This window comes from Mobula hypostoma, chromosome 12, assembly GCF_963921235.1.
Source record: "Mobula hypostoma chromosome 12, sMobHyp1.1, whole genome shotgun sequence".
In the NCBI taxonomy this organism is placed as follows: domain Eukaryota; kingdom Metazoa; phylum Chordata; class Chondrichthyes; order Myliobatiformes; family Myliobatidae; genus Mobula; species Mobula hypostoma.
This window is the reverse complement of record NC_086108.1, coordinates 29,846,287-29,866,193: the sequence shown is the minus strand read 5'-3', so window position 1 is coordinate 29,866,193 and position 19,907 is coordinate 29,846,287. Positions and strand designations below refer to the sequence as shown.

General features: G+C 40.3%; 1 protein-coding gene and 1 pseudogene across 2 annotated transcripts in view; both read right to left on the bottom strand.

Annotated features, from left to right (window-relative positions):
* Window positions 1-19,907, bottom strand: part of rgl1 (ral guanine nucleotide dissociation stimulator-like 1) — a 299,811-nt gene that overhangs the window by 138,672 nt on the left and 141,232 nt on the right. The window lies entirely within an intron of this gene.
* The window catches only part of LOC134355084 (eukaryotic translation initiation factor 4E transporter-like), a 55,743-nt pseudogene continuing 38,429 nt past the window's right edge, over window positions 2,594-19,907 (bottom strand).

The following is a 19,907-nucleotide window of genomic DNA, read 5'->3' as shown; positions in this document are numbered from 1 at the left end:
TAGTATTATGAAGGCTCCTCTGGCTTTTTGGATCCTGGTCTTTACATCCTCATCTGTACCTCCTTCCTTGTTGATAATGCTTCCCAGGTAGACAAATGACTCAACTTCTTCTAGAGGAGCATTTCTCAGGATAACTGTGTTGTTTCCTGCATTTACTTTTAGTAATTTTGTTTTCCCTACATGGATGTGTAGCCTTATTTTCTGTGATGTGGAGTCTAGAAGATCTGTTTTCTCTTGCATCTGGGCATGGCTGTGTGACAGTAGTGCCAAATCATCAGCAAAGTCAAGACCATCTCGCTGTCTGAACAATGTCCACTGTATTCCATTCTTCTTGCCATCTGTTGTTTGCTTCATAATCCAGCCCACCGCTGGCAGGAAGAGAAAGGGGGACCGTAAGCACCCCTGTCGTACCCCAGTGTTCACCTTGAAAGTATCTTACAACTGATCTATATGGATTACTCTGCATTCCATGTCTTCATAGATCTTCTTTACCAAGTTAGTTAACTTCTCTGGAATCCCAAAATGCCTCATTAATTTCAAAAATTTCTCCCTGTCCAGGCTGTCAAATGCTTTTTCATAATCTACAAAATTAATGTACAGTGATGTGTTCCATTCCAGCGACTGTTCGATGATAATCCTAAGAGTTGTAATCTGATCAGTTCAGGACCTGTTTTGTTGAAATCCTGCTTGTTCATCTCTAAGCTTCTCATCCACTACATTTTTCAATCTCTCTCAAAGATTCTGCTCAGAATTTTCCCTGGCACTGAAAGCAACATTATCCCTCTGTAGTTTTTGCATTCCTGGAGATCTCCTTTCTTAGGGATTTTAACTAGATGTCCTGTTCTCCAGTCCTTGGGTACTTCTTCTGCTTCCCAGACCTTTTTTATGATGTTGTGCATCATTTCAATAGATATGTATATACTGCTCGAGTGTCTCTGGAAATATACCATGAAGTCCTGCAGCTTTACCATCCTTTAGGAGCTTGATTGCCATTCTGATCTCCTCTTTGGTAGGAGTGCCACGGTCTATCTCTAGGTCATTCTCTACTTGTGGGATGACAGGTGGTTCTGGTGATGATGCTCTGTTTAGAAGCTGTTTAAAGTGTTCAGCCCATCTTTAGGTCTGGTCCTCAACTCCTGTCAGAACTTGTCCTTCTTTATCCTTAGTTGGTCTTTCCACTGGTTGAAATTTGCCAGAGAGTTTCTTGGTTGTGTCATACAGTCCTTTCATGTTTCCTTTTGATGCTTCCTGCTCTGTTTCTTTTGTTAGGTCTACAATATAGTTTCTTTTGTCCATTCTGATGCTTGCTTTCACTTTCTTATTTGCTTCCGTGTAGTTTTTCTGTGCAACAGTCTTTGATGCTCTTGTCAAGTGCATCCTTTTTTGCTTTTCTTTGCTCTATTTTTCTGAGTGTTTCAGCAGAAATCCATGGTTTGTGTTGGTGGTCTTTCTTACTTAGAACTTCTTCACATGTACCAGTCCAGACATCTTTGGCTTGTTCCCAGATCCCCTCCACACTTGATTCTTCATTTAGGTTCTCCAAGGCTTGGAATCTGTTCTGCAATACTAAGTTGAATTGTTGTCTTTTCCTCAGTCCTTCAGAAATTGTGTTGCATAGCTTTTCATTTTTCTTGTGGCAGCATAGTTCCTTTTAAGTTTGAGCTGAAGCTTACCAATAACAAGATGATGATCTGATGCCACGTCCACACCTCTAAGGACTCTGATATCCTGCATAGATCTTCTGAACTTGTTACTAATGCAGATATGGTCTATCTGGTTTCCTGTTCAATGATCCAGTGAAATCCATGTTGCCTTGTGGATCCACTTGTGAGGGAATATGCTGCCACCAGTTACCATTTTGTTGAATGCACAGAAGTCTATAAGTAGCTCTCCATTTTCATGTTTGTCTCCAAGTCTATGCTGCCCCATTATTTCTTCAAATCCTGTGTTGTCATTTCCAATTTTAGCATTAAGATCTCCCATGAGGATGGTGATGTCTCTTCTTTTCATCTTCTCCAGGAGTACTTGCAGTCTGTTGTAGAAATCTTCCTTGACAATGGTATCCTTGTCATTTGTAGGGGCATAGGCTAACACAATGTTTAGCTTTGTTCTCCTATTACTGGTGTGAAAGGGTGCAGACACGATCCTGGGTCCTGATGTTTCCCAAGCCAAAAGTGATCCCTTTGCTTGTTTTGATAACATTAATCCTACTCCCTCAGTGTGTGGTGCAATCTCTTCCATGTGTCCTGAATAGATGATAGTTTCCCCTGAAGTGAGTTGTACTTGCCCTTACTTTGTCCATCTAGTTTCAGAGTCCCAAAATATCTAATTTATTGTTCTGAAATTCTTTTGCCACTTGTAGAGTTTTCCCAGCTTCACACATGGTCCTCACATTCTAGAGGTCTTCTTGGTTGACAGTAGGTTTCTCGGTGAAGGAGCTTCCTTTTGGCTTTCACTTCTCCACGTCATACGGCTCTCCAAAAGAGGCCCTACCTCTCCCAAGACTGACTGGCTTGGTTTTGATGCTGCTAATGTTTCTGTAGCAATAATTATTTTTACAGGATAAGGTTGCTAACCTTATGCCCAACCCTCCTTAGTCGCCTTTTTCGACATGCGTGGCAGGGTACAGCAGTTCTATTCTTTTAAAGGACCCGGAAACCGCACAAGTGACCCTAGAGACACAGGAAGAATTAACACGAGAGTTTGACAAATGCCAAATGATGTCGTGAACAAAGTACTCTTGAATTTGTTGCCTATTTTAGAGCTTCACTAATAGAGCGATGTGATGACAACCATACAAACTTTCAATGGCAACTACTATACACATTCCTGCTGTTCATTAAATAGTGCCATAGGGTCTTGGAAGGCCAAATAATCCAAACACCTCCACTTTTGCTCAAGTGATTTAAAGACGTATCGCCAAAAAATGAAGCAGGTCAAAGATATGGCCTGCAGTGTGCTAGCAGCACAATGCTGAACTGAACTAAACAGAATAGTACTGGATTCTTGGTTTGACATTTGATGCTCTATATGGTGTCAGCTTGCTTTTAGCCATTTGCACAATTTGTTCTTTTTTTGCACGTTGGTTGTTTGCTGTTTTCTTGAATGGTTCCAGTGTTTTTGTTTTGTTGCTGCCTGCTGGAGGACAGATCTCAGAGTTGCATTCTGTATACATACTTCAATCGTAAATGTATTTCAAATCTTTTGAATCTTTAATACTCAAATTATTAGTCCAATATTTGTATTAAGACATGAAATGGAAACCTTCTATCTCAGGGGTCAGCCTGTCACAATTGGTAGCACTCTGCTGTAGGGAAGACCATTGCAGAACATATTATCATTCAAGAATGATGTTCACATGGACTGACCCTCAAAATCAGCTCATTCACAGGAATTAACTTGTATTTTCCTTGTGAACAAAAAATGGTCAAGTTTCCAAGTGCGAAATTTGAACTTATCCCAATTTTGCTGCTGTAGGTTTTCATTGAAGACAAAGTACCAGATCTGTTAAAAGAAACGTAGAAAGCCTACAGCACAATACAGGCCCTTCAGCCCACAAAGCTGTGCCAAACATGTCCTTACCTGAGAAATTACCTAGGGTTACCCATAGCCCTCTATTTTTCTAAACTCCATGTACCTATCCAGGAGTCCCTTAAAATACCCTATTGTATACGCCTCCACCACCGTCGCCAGCAGACCGCTCCACGCACTCACCACTTTCTACTTAATGAATTATTGTTGTTACCATTATATTTTAAAGGAAAAAGACAACGGATAGCACTACATCTACAGTGTTAGACTTCAAGGCGTGAACAATTTAGATAAAACACTTGTAGGTCTCCAAAATTTGATTTTAACATTTCTAGACATGTTAAAAAACTGAACTCTAAATCATATCATTTGTGTCCATCTAAATTACTGTATAATAAACAAATCAAACATTGCAGGGATTTTTTAATATGTTAAAAGAAGCTGGTTTGTGAGACATTGCACAAATGCACATTTCATTCTTGTTCAAGAATGAGCCCAGCAGGAAGTAGATTTTAAAAATTCAAGCTTCTCCATCAACATCCAGAATTAAATAAACAAAATGTGAATTGTTTGAATCCAAAAAAAAACAGATTTCCTAACTCAAGTCATATTGTTGTATATAAAGACTCTCTAAGCTCAGTAAAGTAGCATTTCAGCACCAAAATCAGGCAATTTGGCTGATATGAACAATCTTCAGTCAATTTGTGGGAAAACCAGATCCTCATGTTTCAAAATTCTATACAACTTCCTGCTGTAAATGTGCACACTAGTAGTGGTATGAACACCTCATTCAAATGCAAGTTAACAGCATCAGTTCAAATCAAATCTGCTCTAATAAAAATATCACTTTTAAAATAAACAATTTGAGGTGAAGCATGGATCTATGCAAGTACCACCTTAAGAACCCGAGGCAAATTTCTGACATGCACATTTATTCAGGCTGTAATACAAAGCTAATTCTTAACTGCTAGGCAACAAAAAAGATATTTATGGCTGCAGATTCTTTCGTCCGTTCATTATATGCTCTGTTGTATGACGTAGGCAATCATCGTCTTTCAACGATCATGATTGTTCTTGGCAAATTTTTCTGCAGAAGTGGTTTGCCATCGCTTTCTTCTGGGCAGTACCTTTACAAGATGGGTGACCCCAGCCATTATCAATACTCTTCAGAGATTGTCTGCCTGGAGTCAGCAGTTGCATAACCTGGACTTGCGATATGCACCAGCTGCTCATACGACCAAGGTAAGCAGGAGCTACACCTCGTCCAAGGGAAATGTACAAGCTAATTGAGGGAAGGAGAACCTTACACTTCCTTTGGTAGAGATATGTCTCCACCCCACCATCCTTGGGATGCAGATTAGAAAGACCAAAAAGCATCAAGACAAAACAAAAAAATCACTACACTGCAATTTGAAAGCAATTTTCTCTTTAGACCTGTGGCTGGTATTCTCTCATGGTCTGGTTAAAAGCATGGTGGTATGAAAAATTACTTGAAGCTGTTAAATAACATTTCCTGTTATCTGACGAGCTATTACTTGTAAACAGAACACTTTGCTTCAGAGGCAAGGTACCTGGACTTTGCCCAACTATCACTCCTCTCTTGATTTTTCACACGTTACCAATATTACAGTGTAACATTGGTGAAACAAACATGGAGAACATATGCTACACAGGAAGAGGCTCATCTGGAGATCAAGCTGTACATGCTAGATCATGTGAGAATTTTGTCAGCAGCTCCCGTTCAAATCGCTGGAAGTCCACCACTTAAATAACCCTCAAGTCTTGGAAAACTGAGAATTTCCCACTTTCAGTGAGACACTATATGGGATTTGACAGTCAGGGGAAGAAGAAACAGAGCATTTCTGTATTGCAATGCCCAGGGCAGTTACCACATAAACCATAAGGCCATAAGATATAGGAACAGAATTAGGCCATTTGGCCCATCAGCTTTGCTTCACCAATTGATCATGGCTTTCTCAACCCCATGCTCCTGCCTTCTCCCCATAATCTTTGATGCCCTTACTAATCAAAGGCCTTTCAACCTCTGCTTTAAATATACCCAATGACTTGGCCTTTGCAGTCATCTGTGGCAATGAATTCCACAGATTCACTAAACCAAATCAAATTCAATTATCATTCAAACTATACATAGATACATCATGGAAACAGTGTTCCTCTGGGTCCAAGGTGCAAAACATTCAAAATAGCAAGCAAACATTCAAAAATAGCAAGTAACATAATTCAAAATGTTGAGCAAAAGAGCATATTCACTCAGAAAAAACATATATAGTCTAAGACCCTGAGCAACAATGTCCAGCAATCAACAGTACAGTCTCCCGGCAGGGTACAGACACATGCAGACCAGCCTGTCATTCCACCGCTCAAACCCAGGAGGACAGCATGAGAGGCTGGGCCCTGGCCAAGCTCAACCACACTGTAGCGTTTCCACGTCTCTCACCTGGTCTGTAGCAGCAGGCAAGGCCGAGGGTTGAGGCCTAGTTCTCGCTACAACTGAGGCTACACTGCTCCTAGGTCAACTGCCCCTCCACCAGACCAAGGCAACAGGCCTGCAGATCTTACATTATCAGTGTACAACTGATCCTTGCAATCGCAAGGAGAATGTCTAAGACAATCTCCCATGGTTATACTGTACCAACTCCGATGCTTCTGAGTAGCAGGTAGTAACACGGTCTGCAGCCAGATCTCCTCCAAATCCAAACCAGCTCCTTTGACACGTCGGCGGGTTCCTCTGATATCCCAATGGACTCCTCCGATATCCTGACCAGCCCTTTTGGCACCTCGGCCGACCCCTTCAACACCTTGGCCAACTCCACTGCCGACACCAGTCCAGCTACTCAGATCAATGAGCAGCTCACTGATGGCGATCTTCACCACCATCACAGATTCACAGACCAGTAAGTCCAGACCCCTGCATCTAGTGCAAATTACAAATTGGGGCTGGTAACTCTAATCCAACCTGGTACAAAGTTTATTTACTATTTCACTTTGCCTCATTTGTAACAGATTCAGTGCACCTGAAGCAACTCAAAGTAGATTTAAAAGTTACATCACAGATGCACAACATATTATAGGGCCTAACAAATATGTTCACAAAGATTCAGCTGGAAGAACAAGCATTATAAGCCACAAGTATTAGTACAAAGGAGCAGGATATATTGAAGAACAGTAGAAAGTCTTACTAGGGCTTGAGGAACAGTCAAGATACTCATTTATGAAACATTGGTTTGATTGCATTTGGAATATTGTACCTGTTTCTGGACACCACTCTTTTATGCAAAACATTAAGGGGACAACGATGCTGCAGAAAGGATTCACAATTTCATATCCGTCTGAAAATTCTGTTACACTATAGATTGGTGAAGCTAGGGTTGTTCCCCTTGGGAAAGGATAATGATACAAAGGGATGTGATAAATGCATCTGAAATACTGATTGACATTAACCAATGGGATAGAGAAAAGCTGTTGTTGTTCTAGTTAGGAGTGGTGCATGTGCAATGAATGTGATTGCAAAGGAACCAAGTTGATTGCTGACAAACAACACAAGAATGAGTGCTGACTCTTTCTACGCTCATCACTGCTCGGCCAAGCACAGCTCATACACCATCTACATTCACAAATGACACCACTGTTGTTGGTAAAGTCTCAGATGGTGACAAAACAGAGTACAGGAGTGAGATAGATCAGCTGGTTGAGTGGTGTTGCAGCAAAAAAAAACCTCACACTCAGTATCTGCAAGATCACTAAATTGTGGACTTTTGGAAGGTGAAGTCAGGAGACACACATCAGTCCTCACTGAGGGGTCGGCAGTGAAAAGGGCGAGCAGCTTTATGTTCCGGGGTGTCAACATTGAAGAATCTATCCTGGGCCCAACACATTAGTGCAAATGCACCACAAAAGCAGCACACAAGCGTCTATACTTCATTGGTATATCAAAAGATTGTTCCAAATTTCTAGATATACTGTGGAGAGCATTCTGACCGGTTGCCTCACCACCTATAATGGAGACTCTAATGTACATGATGGCAAGGAGTTGTAGACTTCGCCAGTTCCATCATGGGCACAATCCTGCCACCATCAAGGACATCTTCAAGAGGCAGGGTCTCAAGGCGGCATGCATCATTAAAGACCTTCACTATCCGGGACATATCCACTTCTCATTACTGCCATCAGGGAGGAGGTACTGGTGCCTGAAGGGCTAAACTCAATGATTCAGAAACAGCTTCTTTCCTTTTGCCATCAGATTTCTAAACAGTCCATGAACCCATGGACATGGCCTCGTTCTTCCTTTTCACCTCCATTATTTATTGTGTAATTTATAACAATTTTGTCTTTGTATAGCACGGCAGTTTAGCGCAAATTTCACACCATATGTTAATGATAATAAATTTGATTTTGGAAAGTGACACCAGGAAACACTTTAGACAATGAGCAATTTTTGTGTGTATAGACAATTGGGGTCCTCCTAGAGGACCACAATCTTGTCGTAGGGTTTGGAGCCTTGTTTGCTTCAATGACCTGGAGAGCTATATTGGCTGGAGTCAGGGCCTTGTGTTTTTACACTTGGTAGGGTCATCCATGCCAAACAGGTCAAAGGGTAGAGGCCAGACTAGTGTCGTCCACTGGTCCTTCAGGTTTGGGAGTTCAGCTCAGGGCTAACAAACCTGAATGGTCCAAAAAAAAAAGTTGTTACAGAAACAGCAATGAAGAATCCTAGCAACACACACAAAATGTCAACGATTGACAGCGAGAATCCGCTGAAGAATTCTTCTATATCTGTGTGCAACCAAGGACAGACAAAGATGGAGAACTTTCATTGCTGCCCTAAACGCCAGGGGCATAACGGGCAGTAAGTTAAGAAAATTAGGGTAATGTGTAAGGTTCATTCATTGTTGGTATTCAAAAGGGAGCTGGATAGATATTGGAAAGGTGTAAATTCGATGAGTCATAGGAAAGCAGTGGCAGAGTCAGACTCCTGTGCTGCTCATGCAGAGAGCCAACATGAACAAAATGCAATGTCATCATACTCATACTGTGTGATCCTGGCTTTGAAAAACAAAACAAAAAGTTGTACCAGCAGGGAATGGAGCAATTAAAATTCCACAACCAATCGTAACCCAAATCAAAATGGATGCAGGTGGGGAAAGTTAACTACTAGCTTTATGTCACAAAAATAGAAGGACCCACTATTCTGGGTCTGGATAGTTGGAAACTTTAAAGATCTCAGATATTACTGTACTGTGTATATATATATATATATAGCTAGATTGCTTAAGACATCTGCACAGTACTGTAATAATTTTATGTATAGTACTGTATTTCTGCTGCTACAAATATTTGTACAAAAAAATAACAAATTTCATGCATAAGTAATGATGATGATCCTAATTCTGATCTGGATCTCTATTTTGGAATGAGTGGGAAGGAGGTAGGGAGAGGGGAATTATGGAAAAGGGAAAGGGAGAGGGAGGGAGCAAGAAGCATCAGAGAGATATTCTGTATTGATCAATAAACCAGTCGTTTGGAATCAAATGACTTTGCCTAGTGTCTCAGGGCTGGGTGTGTCTGTGCCCATGCCACCCCTACCCCGGCACTCCTTCTATGCCACCTGTACCAGAGTCCTCCTGTGGCACTCCACCCTCTCCATTGCCAATATCCCTTGCTCCCAGATTATTTATTTATTACAGTGCCAGTACTGTATCTCCCCACTCACTCCTCTCACCCCACTTCCTCAACCCCCTCCTAGTCTAGCCAGTAATCAAATCAGAGTACTAAAACACAGAAACAGGTCCTTCAGTCCTTCTAATCTGTGCAAACCTTCTCTGCCTCCATACCCTTCTCATCCATATGCCTATTCAAACATCTCTAAAATGCTACAATTGAACCTGTGTCTACCACTGGCTGCTTGCTCCTTCTCACACAAGATTCCCCTTAAATATGTCACCATCACCCTAAACCTGATCTCTAATTCTAGTCTCACCCAACTTGGGGAAAATACCCCGTATGCCACATATGTACCACATTCTCACATGATCTAGTCCCAACAGAAATTAATACAAGCCCAAAAGGAACTAAGAGGCAGAAAGGGCTTTAGTATAAGACTTTAAAAATGCAGATTGATGAACTCCTTCGACAGAAAAAAACTAGTATTAGATTAAAACCAAAATATAAAAAACACTCCAATTCTAATAAACTCACACTAGCGCCAGAGCTGCAAATTTTCAGTCAACCCTGCTGATGACACGGGGACCAGAACCACCCCCACCCATTCCCCACTCAGATTTTTTACCTCTTCTCACCTGCCTATCATTTTCCCTGGTTCCCCTCCTCTTTCCCATTCTCCAAGGGCCCACCTCCTCTCCTATCAGATACCTTCCTCTCCAGCTCTTGACCTTTCCCATCTACCTTGCTTCACCTATCACCTTCTAGCTAGCCTCCCCCCCACCTTTTAATTCTGGCATCTCCCCCCTTCCTTCTCATTCCTGAATAAGGGTCTTGGCCTGAAACCTTGGCTTCATTTCTGTAGATGCTGCCTGACTTGCTGAGTTTCTCCAGCCTTTTGTGGGTGTTGCTATCAGAACAAGTTTGATAAAGAATCCTCACTACTACATTTATCGTATCATTTGGCAACTTTCTCCTTTTCATCTTGGAGCAAGCCAATACATTGTTTGTGGAAAACTTCACTTAGAAGATACAAAAGGAACAATAGGGCAAATGGAATTTAGACCAGTGGAGTAGATGACACTTCTATGAGGTGGTAGTTTCGAACTAATCCAACAGATGAATCTTTCACTCTTTGCATTCTAACGTACATCAAAGCTACTGAAAGATTACCATGATCGCAATTCTATGAAACACATTTCAACAAGGAAGCATTGCATATGGAGACAAGCCTATCATACTATAATAGGAAAAAATATACATTTTAAGTAGGCACTTCAAGGCATGGGAACATTTCCTGTACAAATGGCAAACTGATAGCAATTGCCTCCAAAGCAGAAACAAAATATGCCAGAGAAAAGCTATTAGCCATTGCAAATAGATGTGAGAATTTCCAAACCTCCTTGACAAAAGAAACAGATGCCTATCCCTTAGAGCAATTCTATAAGAAAAAAAACTTAGTGGTGTCTAAGAAGACTTAAAATATTACCCAATGCTTCTGAGATGCAACCTCGTCCAAATATAAACCAGTTTTAGAAGCAGATCTCACACATATATTATCGTAATTGCAGGAAATTGTAAAGCTCAGTGCAAAAATAAACCTTGTAAATATGACATCAAAAACAAGTATAGCGAGGAGTCAGACAGGGATCCAGATTTATTTTATCACATATATATTGAAATATACAATGAGATGCAACATTTGTGTTAACAATCAGCACACCTAAGGGGGCGTGGGGGACGGCTCACAAGTATCGCTAATATAGCATACACTCGCGATTAATGGTTCAGGTAGGGCCAGAAAAGACCAAACACAGCTAATAAAAGTGTCATTGGAGAAACTGAAATAATATCTCACCAGCAGATGTTCCATTTGCTGGATCCAGCCAAAAATGATGCAAGCAGAAATATTTCTAGAGATGCACAAAAATCATAAATATAGAAAAAAAATCAAGCTAGATAGAGATGTAGCGTACTGAAATTTTTGTCCAATTACAAAATGCAAAAAAAGTACACAGTATGAGAACAACTGAGATCCCATTAAAGCTGTAGCTTATCATGTGAGAAAATTCACATTTTCAAAAGTGTTGCTTATAGATTTGAGACTTTCCATACTTCTTTGACAAGAGACATGGATGACTAACCGTTAGAGCAATTCTATGAGGAAAAACTTAAAGGGTGTCAAGCAAGATTTAAAGTATTACCCAAGGACTCAGAGATGCAGCTTCCAAGGACCAAGAAAGCTACTCAGTTCTGAACCATTACTCACTTTCCAGTCATTAGAATATACAAATTTATGTATCTCATAATAGCATCAGAATTCCATTAATAGAACCTGGCATTTCTGTAAATCAAGGTATGGTAATGGAAAAGTTGAGTTCACAAAGCAATATGGATTCACCATTGGGCTATCCCCATACTATTGGAGAGGGCTTTGATTTACAAACATTGTGGGCTGGGATTAGCATAAACTGATCTGGCCTATCACATGTCACAGATTTTGCTTTAGCTAGTTAATAAATATGCATTCACGCATCAAATTTTAGTTCAATGTACAATCAAACAGTGCCTTGGAAGCAACGTTTATATCTCCAAAGGGCAAAGGGTCAATATTGTGCTAGGTTGATCTGGGTATGCTCCCTGATTAAGTTCATAATTCTCTCCTTAATCTCAGACCTTCCAACGTCACAGTTCAACTGGAGGGAAAGGGAAATAACCTGCACTACCAGAGTTGCGCAACAGAATAATCTTTGAACAAATATATGACAGCTGTTACTTGTGCTTGGCAGCATGTTGTCATCCCTGAACAAGAATGAGTATTTAATTGCAGTGGGAGTTAAGTGGAAATGGTCCATATTGGCCTGAATACATTTTCTCAATCCAGTAATAATTAGTGTTCCTTCATTAAGAACCTTGGCCCTTAGATAAATTCAGATTTTGGAAACGCAAGGCACAGTTATGTCATATATACCATACAAGTTATTGAACGCATTTATTCAACTGCTTGTATACTTATTAACTGTCATGTTGAAGTGAGTTCCCTGCCCCCAGAGTGAAAGCAGATTTACGCAGAGTGGGTATATTATTTCCATTTCAAGACATAAAATCAAGGGGTCTAGCATTTAGTCAAGAATAATGAGGTCACCAAGAATCACTCAATGCAAGAATGCAAAGGGACGGAGTATCAAGGAAATCTGAATGTATAAATCTATAAATTGAAAGTGGATCAATTAAAGCATAGAAAAGGAAAAGCAAATCCAATAATTCATTCGAAGGGGTAGAGTGGGAAAGGTTAGAGACTGTACAACACTGAACCCTGCTTGGTGGGCTGTGTATGATTCCTGACACCTCTATATGAAATAAAGAGGCACAGAAAAGGGTGCAGAATGCTTTTTTAAAAATATTTTATTAAGGATTTATATGTGCTCCAATATTTCTTTCCTCATTGAATTTATTACTTTGACAATCTAATTTTCTTGCCAGAGTGTAATAGATCAGTTATCTACATTGAAATTCATTTTACTATTAAAAAGATGCAATTGCCAAGTTACACCCACTGGGATAAACAGATGGACTTATACATGACCCTGTGATGAACCTAAGGGTTAACCAAAGGACATCCAAGATGGTCAAGGAGGAAATTAATATGAATTCGGAAAGATAGCTAATTAGCTGGGAAAAATTTGAGGGGGAAATGCATTTAATGAAAGCCAGATAGCTATAGGAAAAGGAGGAATCTCTAGATTATGCTTGCAGTAAACAACGATAGATTCACTGCACAATCTTTCTGACCATGTCTTGATGTATCAATGCATGTATCAAATTAAATTTATTATCAACATATACATACATCACCATATACAACCGTGAGATTCATTTCCTTGCAGGCATACTCAGTAAATCCAAGGAACACAATAGAATCTATGAACGACCACATCCAACAGGATAGACAACAAGCAATGTGCAAAAACAAAAGAAAAAAATATGACAATAAATACTGAGACACAAGATAAAGTGTCCTTGAAAGTAAGTCCATAGGTTGTGGGAACAATTGAGTGATGGTACGAGTGAAGTTGAGTGAAGTTTTCCCTCTGCTTCAAGAGCATGATGATTGAGAGTAATAATTGTTCCTGAACCTGGTGGTGTGGTCCTGAGGCCCCTGCACCTTTTTTCTAATGGCAGCAGTGAGACGAAAGACTGACCTGGGGGTCCCTGATGATGGATGCCTGTGACAGTACTCCTTGTAGATGTGCTCAGTGGTGGGGAGGGCTTTACCCATGATGGACTGGGTCAGTTCTACTACTGTTGTAAGATTTTACGTTCAAGTGCATTAGTGTTTTCATACCAGGCCGTGATGCAGCCAGTCAATGTACTCTCCACCTCACATCTTTTGAAGTTTTAGATGTCAGGCCAAATCTTCTGAAACCTCTAAGTAGGGGCTCCCTCTGTGCTTTCTTCATAATGGAACTTACATGCTCGACCCAGGACAAATCATCTGAAATGATAACACAAGGAATTTTCACCTGCTGTCCCTCTCCATCTCTGATTCCCCATTGAAAACTGGCTCATGGACCTCTGGTTTCCTTTTTAGAGTGTATAGTCCTAAGGGAATCTCAGCTAAACCTTTGAGTTCAAGTTTCTCACATGTTATTTTGCAGCACCAACATATTATTTCATAACATACAACAAATCTAAATTGGGGGCGGGGGGGGGAGGCTTAACACTGGCATTGAGATTGGAAGAATAAAAACTCACGCTACATCAAATAATGAATATCGGGTGACAACATATGCTGGTAAAGCAAAAAACGCAGCAGATTCATGATATTTGCAACAAATAAACTGCTGGAAACACTCAGCAAGTGTGGCAGGGTGGGTAGGAGTTAAACAGAACTACTGTTCATATCCATGACTCTTCATTATGGTTTCCAGGGAAATCTATGAACTCATGGTTAGTCACAGTGAGGATATGAAAGGATGGAACACCGGTGCGGACATGAAACGTAGGAGAAAGGGTAGTGCATGAACAAATACAACCCCCTGTGTCTGCTTAAACAAGCTGGATGTAATTGGGAGCACCGGCATTTGCAATCATGATTTTAAGTCCTTCAGTTTTCTTGTTGAAGAATGGTGAAGTTCTCCAGGATAATGATCAAATTTCAAAGTAAATTTATTATCAGTATATATTCTAATATTGAAGACATGGGCAGAAAGGAGAGCGCTCAAAATGAAGACCCGCAAGAACACAAGAAAGCAATTCAATAAGCAGATAAGTTCAAACCCAAACAGCATTTTGGTAGACTTCCTGGTGCAGTGCAAGAGATGGCTCCTTTCATAAGGCAAGAGCTTATTGCAGAAGCAAGGAGATGGAAAGGAACTACAAATTCAGAAAAAAATGGAAAGAATCAGAAAGTGATCAGCTGAGACTATAAAATAATAAAGCTGAAGTATTTGCCTTGCTCTAACTTGATATCTTCTTGACTATAGAGTGCTATAGGATGCACTCATGTGCAGTTTAAAATGTGTGCAAATTCATGCTAATAATGATAAGGTTTTACATTTGTGTAAAACCACATCAATGGAAGTGCCTCCCTTAAATACTAGGAATTTTGGCCAGTTCACAATGTCAGCATTAGTGCATATGAAAGCAAAAAAATAAGACAGGAACTCCAATACTAAACCCAAGTCATTAAAGTAAGTTTAGCAACGTGAGGTTGGCAGCAAAGCTGCAAATGATGTCTTGGTAATCAAATCACTAGCATGCCACATTAGAGCAGGAAATTCTTCAACAGCATGAAAGGCCACATAGCCTCAGTCTGTGAAGCTAGACATTGGATTGCAAGCCAGAATAATGTCAGCCAAGCAGAATGCCAATAAGGAGAAAACACATAGCTTAAAACCACAGAGGAAAAGCCTGTGCAACTGCAGTGGAAAAAATGCAGACACTGGAAATTCAAAACAAAAAACAAAGTTATGCAAGTCCTTAGGTGCTGCCTGGTCTGTGGGAGAGAAATAGTCAAGAGTCAATATCTCAAGTCAAGGACCTTCCATCAGAACTGGAAAATGAACAAAACAAGAGAGTGAAGCAGAGAGAGTGAAATGTAGAGACGGTAGAATGACTATGATAGGCTACTTGAGTTTGTTAAATTCAATATCAGGTACCAATGGCCATATTGTGCCAGTATGGAGGACAAGATGCTGCCATGCTGGAGAAGGATAGAAGAACAGACTCAGAATGGAAGTGTGAGAGAATGAAAATAACCGGAGACTGGAAAATCAGGATCATCCCTACATAATAAATTGCCTGTCAATTAAGATCCTGAATATTGATGTATTCAAGATGCTTCCTGACCACAGTATTAAACTAAGAGTAAATGTGTTATTGTACAGAAAGAAGTGGATTTAATTGGGCTTGAAAGTGGACACAAAATTATCTACATCCCGTTAAAGGCTGAAGATATTACCTTTGACCTTCTCAGTCACAGTCCAATATGATCCCCTCCAAAGCTTCAGCTACATCTCGTAATAGTACAAAATTCTGCATCAACTGATGAAAGATAGACTGTGGTGGTGGGCCAAGGGGCAAAAGGTCTGCAAGCTCTCTTTATGCACTCATTAAAGTTCACTTGTGATGCCTTCAGTAATGTTGGGGAAGTTACAAGCCACATGATGGTCAGGAAGTAGTTGTATTAACTTAGTCATGTGTGAGAGAAGTTACCAAAAAATGTATTTGGGAACCAAAGTGGGGATCAAAGTTCCAATTGTTTGGATTGGCAAAGCCCATCACATTCAAGCACAATGATTACACAAGCAATGCACGACACCCACAATGAAGCACTATTTAGATCACTAAAATTCAATATCCAAACCAAATGCCACAGATGAATACATCCTGATCGCAATAAAGAATCACAATTAGATAAGATGCAAGATACAGTCTACAGATGGTTGAGGATGATAGTCTTTCTTTAACAGTGGTGGCAAAAGTAAAATGGATGCACAATGAGTCCCAATGAAGGGTCCCAGCCCTAAACGTCAACTGTTTATTCCTTTCCATAAATACCACCTGACCTGCTGAGTTCCTCCAGCATTTTGTGTGTGTTGCCCTGGATTTCCATCACCGAAGCATTTCTTGTGTTTTTGGATACACAAGGATCTGATATTAAAGCAAAGTTAAAACTTTCCACACATTGACTGAGACTCCCATACTGTAAAATGGCTGGATGGGACGGGGTTTGTCTAATGTGCTCGTGAAAGTTTCTTCACTGAATTTTTAGAGGTTCCAACTAGAGAGAGTATGACATTGGATCTCTTATTAGGGAAACGAGACAGGGCAGGGGACAGAATTGTGTATAGGGGAACACTTTAGATCTAGTGATCATAATTACATCAGGTTCAAGATAATTATGGAAAAGGATACAGCTGGTCCTCAGGTTGAGATTCTAAATTGGAGGAAGGCCAATTTTGATGGTATCACAAAAGATTTGCTAATAATAGTTTGGGATAGGCTGTTTTCTGGCAAAGGCGTGCTGGGTTCTTGGGAGGTGTTCAAAAGTGAAATTTTGAGATAACACAGTTTGTATGTTCCTACCAGAATAAAAGGCAAGGCTAACTGATTTAGGGAGTCTTGGTTTTTGAGTGATGTGGGCCCTGTTTAAGAAGAAGAAAGTGTATAGCAGGTGTAGACAGCAAGGAAGAAATGAGATAATTAAGGAGTATAAAAAAAATGCAAGAGACACTGAAGGAAATCAGGAGGGCTAAAAGAAGGCAAAAGGTTGCTCTTGAAGATAATGTGTGAAAAAGCATCTCAAGGGCTTCTACATATATATTAAGAACAAAGAAAAACAAGGGACAAAATTGGTCTGCTCGAAGATCAGCACGGTAATCTACACATGGAGCCGAAAGAGTTGGGGGAGATCTTAAATAGATTTTTTACATCTGTATTTAATCAGTAGTTGGACACAAGTCTGTAGAAGTGAGGCAAAACAGCAGTGAGGTCATGCACCATATACAGATTACAAAAGAGGTGCTAGCTGTCTTGAGGAAAATTAAGGTAGATAAAACCCCAGTATTCTCTCTGATCTTGTGGGAGACTAGTGTAGAAATTGCATGGTCCCTATTTAAAATGTGCTTAGCCATGGGTAAAGTGCTGGAGGTTTAGAGAATAGCTGATTTTTTTTGTTGTATAAGAAAGGCTCTAAGAATAATTCGTGAAATTATAGGCTAGTGAGCTTGACATGGGTAGTGGCTAAGTCAATGGAAGGTATTCTAAGGGATTGGATATGTAAGTATTTGGACAGAAGGGGACTTATTAGAAATAGTCAGCATAGCTTTGTATGTGGCAAGTCATGTCTAACCAATATAATATAATTTTTTGAAGTTACCAGGCATATTGATGAAGGAAAGGCAGAAAATGGTGTCTACATGGGCTTTAGCACGGCCTTTGATAAGGTCTTGCTTGAGCAGATGGTCAAGAAGGTTCGGTCACTTGGCATTCAGGATGAGGTAGTAAATTGCATTCAACATTGGCTTTGTTGGAGAAGCCAGAGAGTGGTAGTAGGTGCTTCCTCTCTGACTGAAGGCCTGTGACTCGTAGTGTGCTATAGGGATTGGTGCTGCGTCCTTTGATGTTTGTCATCTATATCAATGACCTGGATGATAATGTGGTAAACTGGATCAGCAAGTTTGCAGATGACACCAAGATCGGGGGCTTAGTGGAAAGGCTATCAAAGCTTGCAGCAGGACCTGTATTTGCTGGAAAAGTGGGCTGAGGTACGGCTGATGGAATTTAAGGCAGACAAGTGTGAGGTGTTGCACTTTTGAAGGACTAACATGGAGAAGTGTGATGGAACTGAGTGATCTGGGAATACAGGTCCATAATTCCTTGACAGTGGTGTCACATATAGATAGGGTCGTAAAGAATGTATTTGGCACATTGGCCTTCATAAATCAATCTACTGAGTACAGGAGTAGGGAGGTTTTGTTGAAGTTGTAGAAGACATTGGTGAGGCCTTATTTGGAGTACTGTATGCAGTTCTGATCATGTACCTACAAGAAAGCTATATGATTGAAAGAATGCAGAGAAAATTTACAAGGATACCGGGACTTGAGGATCTGAGTTAAAGGGATGGTTGAATATGTTAGGACTTCTTTATCTTGAGTGCTGGAGAATGAGGAGAGATTTGATAGAGGTATACAAAATTGAGGAGTATAGATAGGGTAAATGAAAGTAGGCTTTTTCCACTAAGGTTAGGTGAGACTAGAACAAGAGGTCATGGGTTAAGGGTGAAAAGTCTAATGTTTAAGGGAAATATGAGGGGAACTTTGTGTGTGGGTGGTGAGAATGTGGAGATGCAGTTCAGTTTCAACACTTAAGAGAAGTTTGGATAAGTACACAGATGGGAGGGGTATGGAGGGCTATGGTCCAGGTGCAGATTAGTGGACTAGATGGGCTGAGTGGCCTGTTTCTGTGTTGTTGTGTGCTATGACTAACTCTGTAGCAAGCTGTCCACAAACCAGTGCTGTGCCAATTGGGACTATAGAGATTTAGTCACGAACATAGAATTTAATAATACCATTACTGCACTTGGGTATTGTTAATACAAAAGCCTATAGTCTTATCTGTTTGGCTGTTCATAGACTAAGACCCGAAAGGGATCGTCAACAAGTCCACGTTTCCTAAGATATAACAACCAAAGTGTTCTAATGTCCTTCAAAGCCATGTTAGCACATGTGCAAAGACTATTTGCAAAAGCATGTGCACTAACAAGAACATGGCCTATTCACGATCATTGAACTAGAATTTGGATACACTTTCACAATAGTGATTGCTATGAAACAATGGTACACAATATTGGTCACTGTTCAAATTAAACTATTTCTGGAAACAAAACCAGATTAAATATCTTTTTACATCTCGTCACCTATCAAAGTTGGCCAAGAGACAATGTATGTGCTATGAAAGCTTCAAGTCATTCATGGTTGGTCAGATGTCGTCAGAGGACAGATTCTTCAGAATCAGAGATCAATACCATTCTCTGTAACAGGATATGTTCCTGAAGAAATAGTGATGCCCAGAATTCCTAGCACTGTCTAAAACAGCCAAATTTAGAAGGGAAGGTGGGAGAAAGGCAGTTGAAGCAAAGCAAACATCATGATACACTAAAAATAGTGACGGAATTCAGATTATATGACAAAGTTTGAGTGATTACAGCACCAGTCAAGTTTCAAGTGAAGAACTGGGATATTGAAGACAACAGTTCCAAAAGTCTCCTTCAATTGGTCAACGTACTCAAGGATTCATATGGACCACACAATCTCATTGCGTGAAGCCCAAGACAGTAGTGAGGAAGATTAAGGATCTGAATGTATTCCTTGAAGTAAGGCCTACCATTGCTGAAACCAACTTAAAAGTATTAAACTAACACAGGAATGGACTCAATATCTTTGAGTCTCCCAGATCGGCATAAGCAATACTACAATATACAATGAAACTGGTAGTGTGCATACATAGTCATTTGAGTAAGCTAAACAGCCTATAGAATGCAGAGAAGTCCACAGGATTCATAGCAATTGTTTAATATGGAGAGGTCATGGTATATGCCATGTGCCACTATTATGGGGTCAACTGCAGCAGCAGGGATGACTACTACTAAAATCACAATCACCTGGAACTACCAGAGATACAGCAGTATTCTG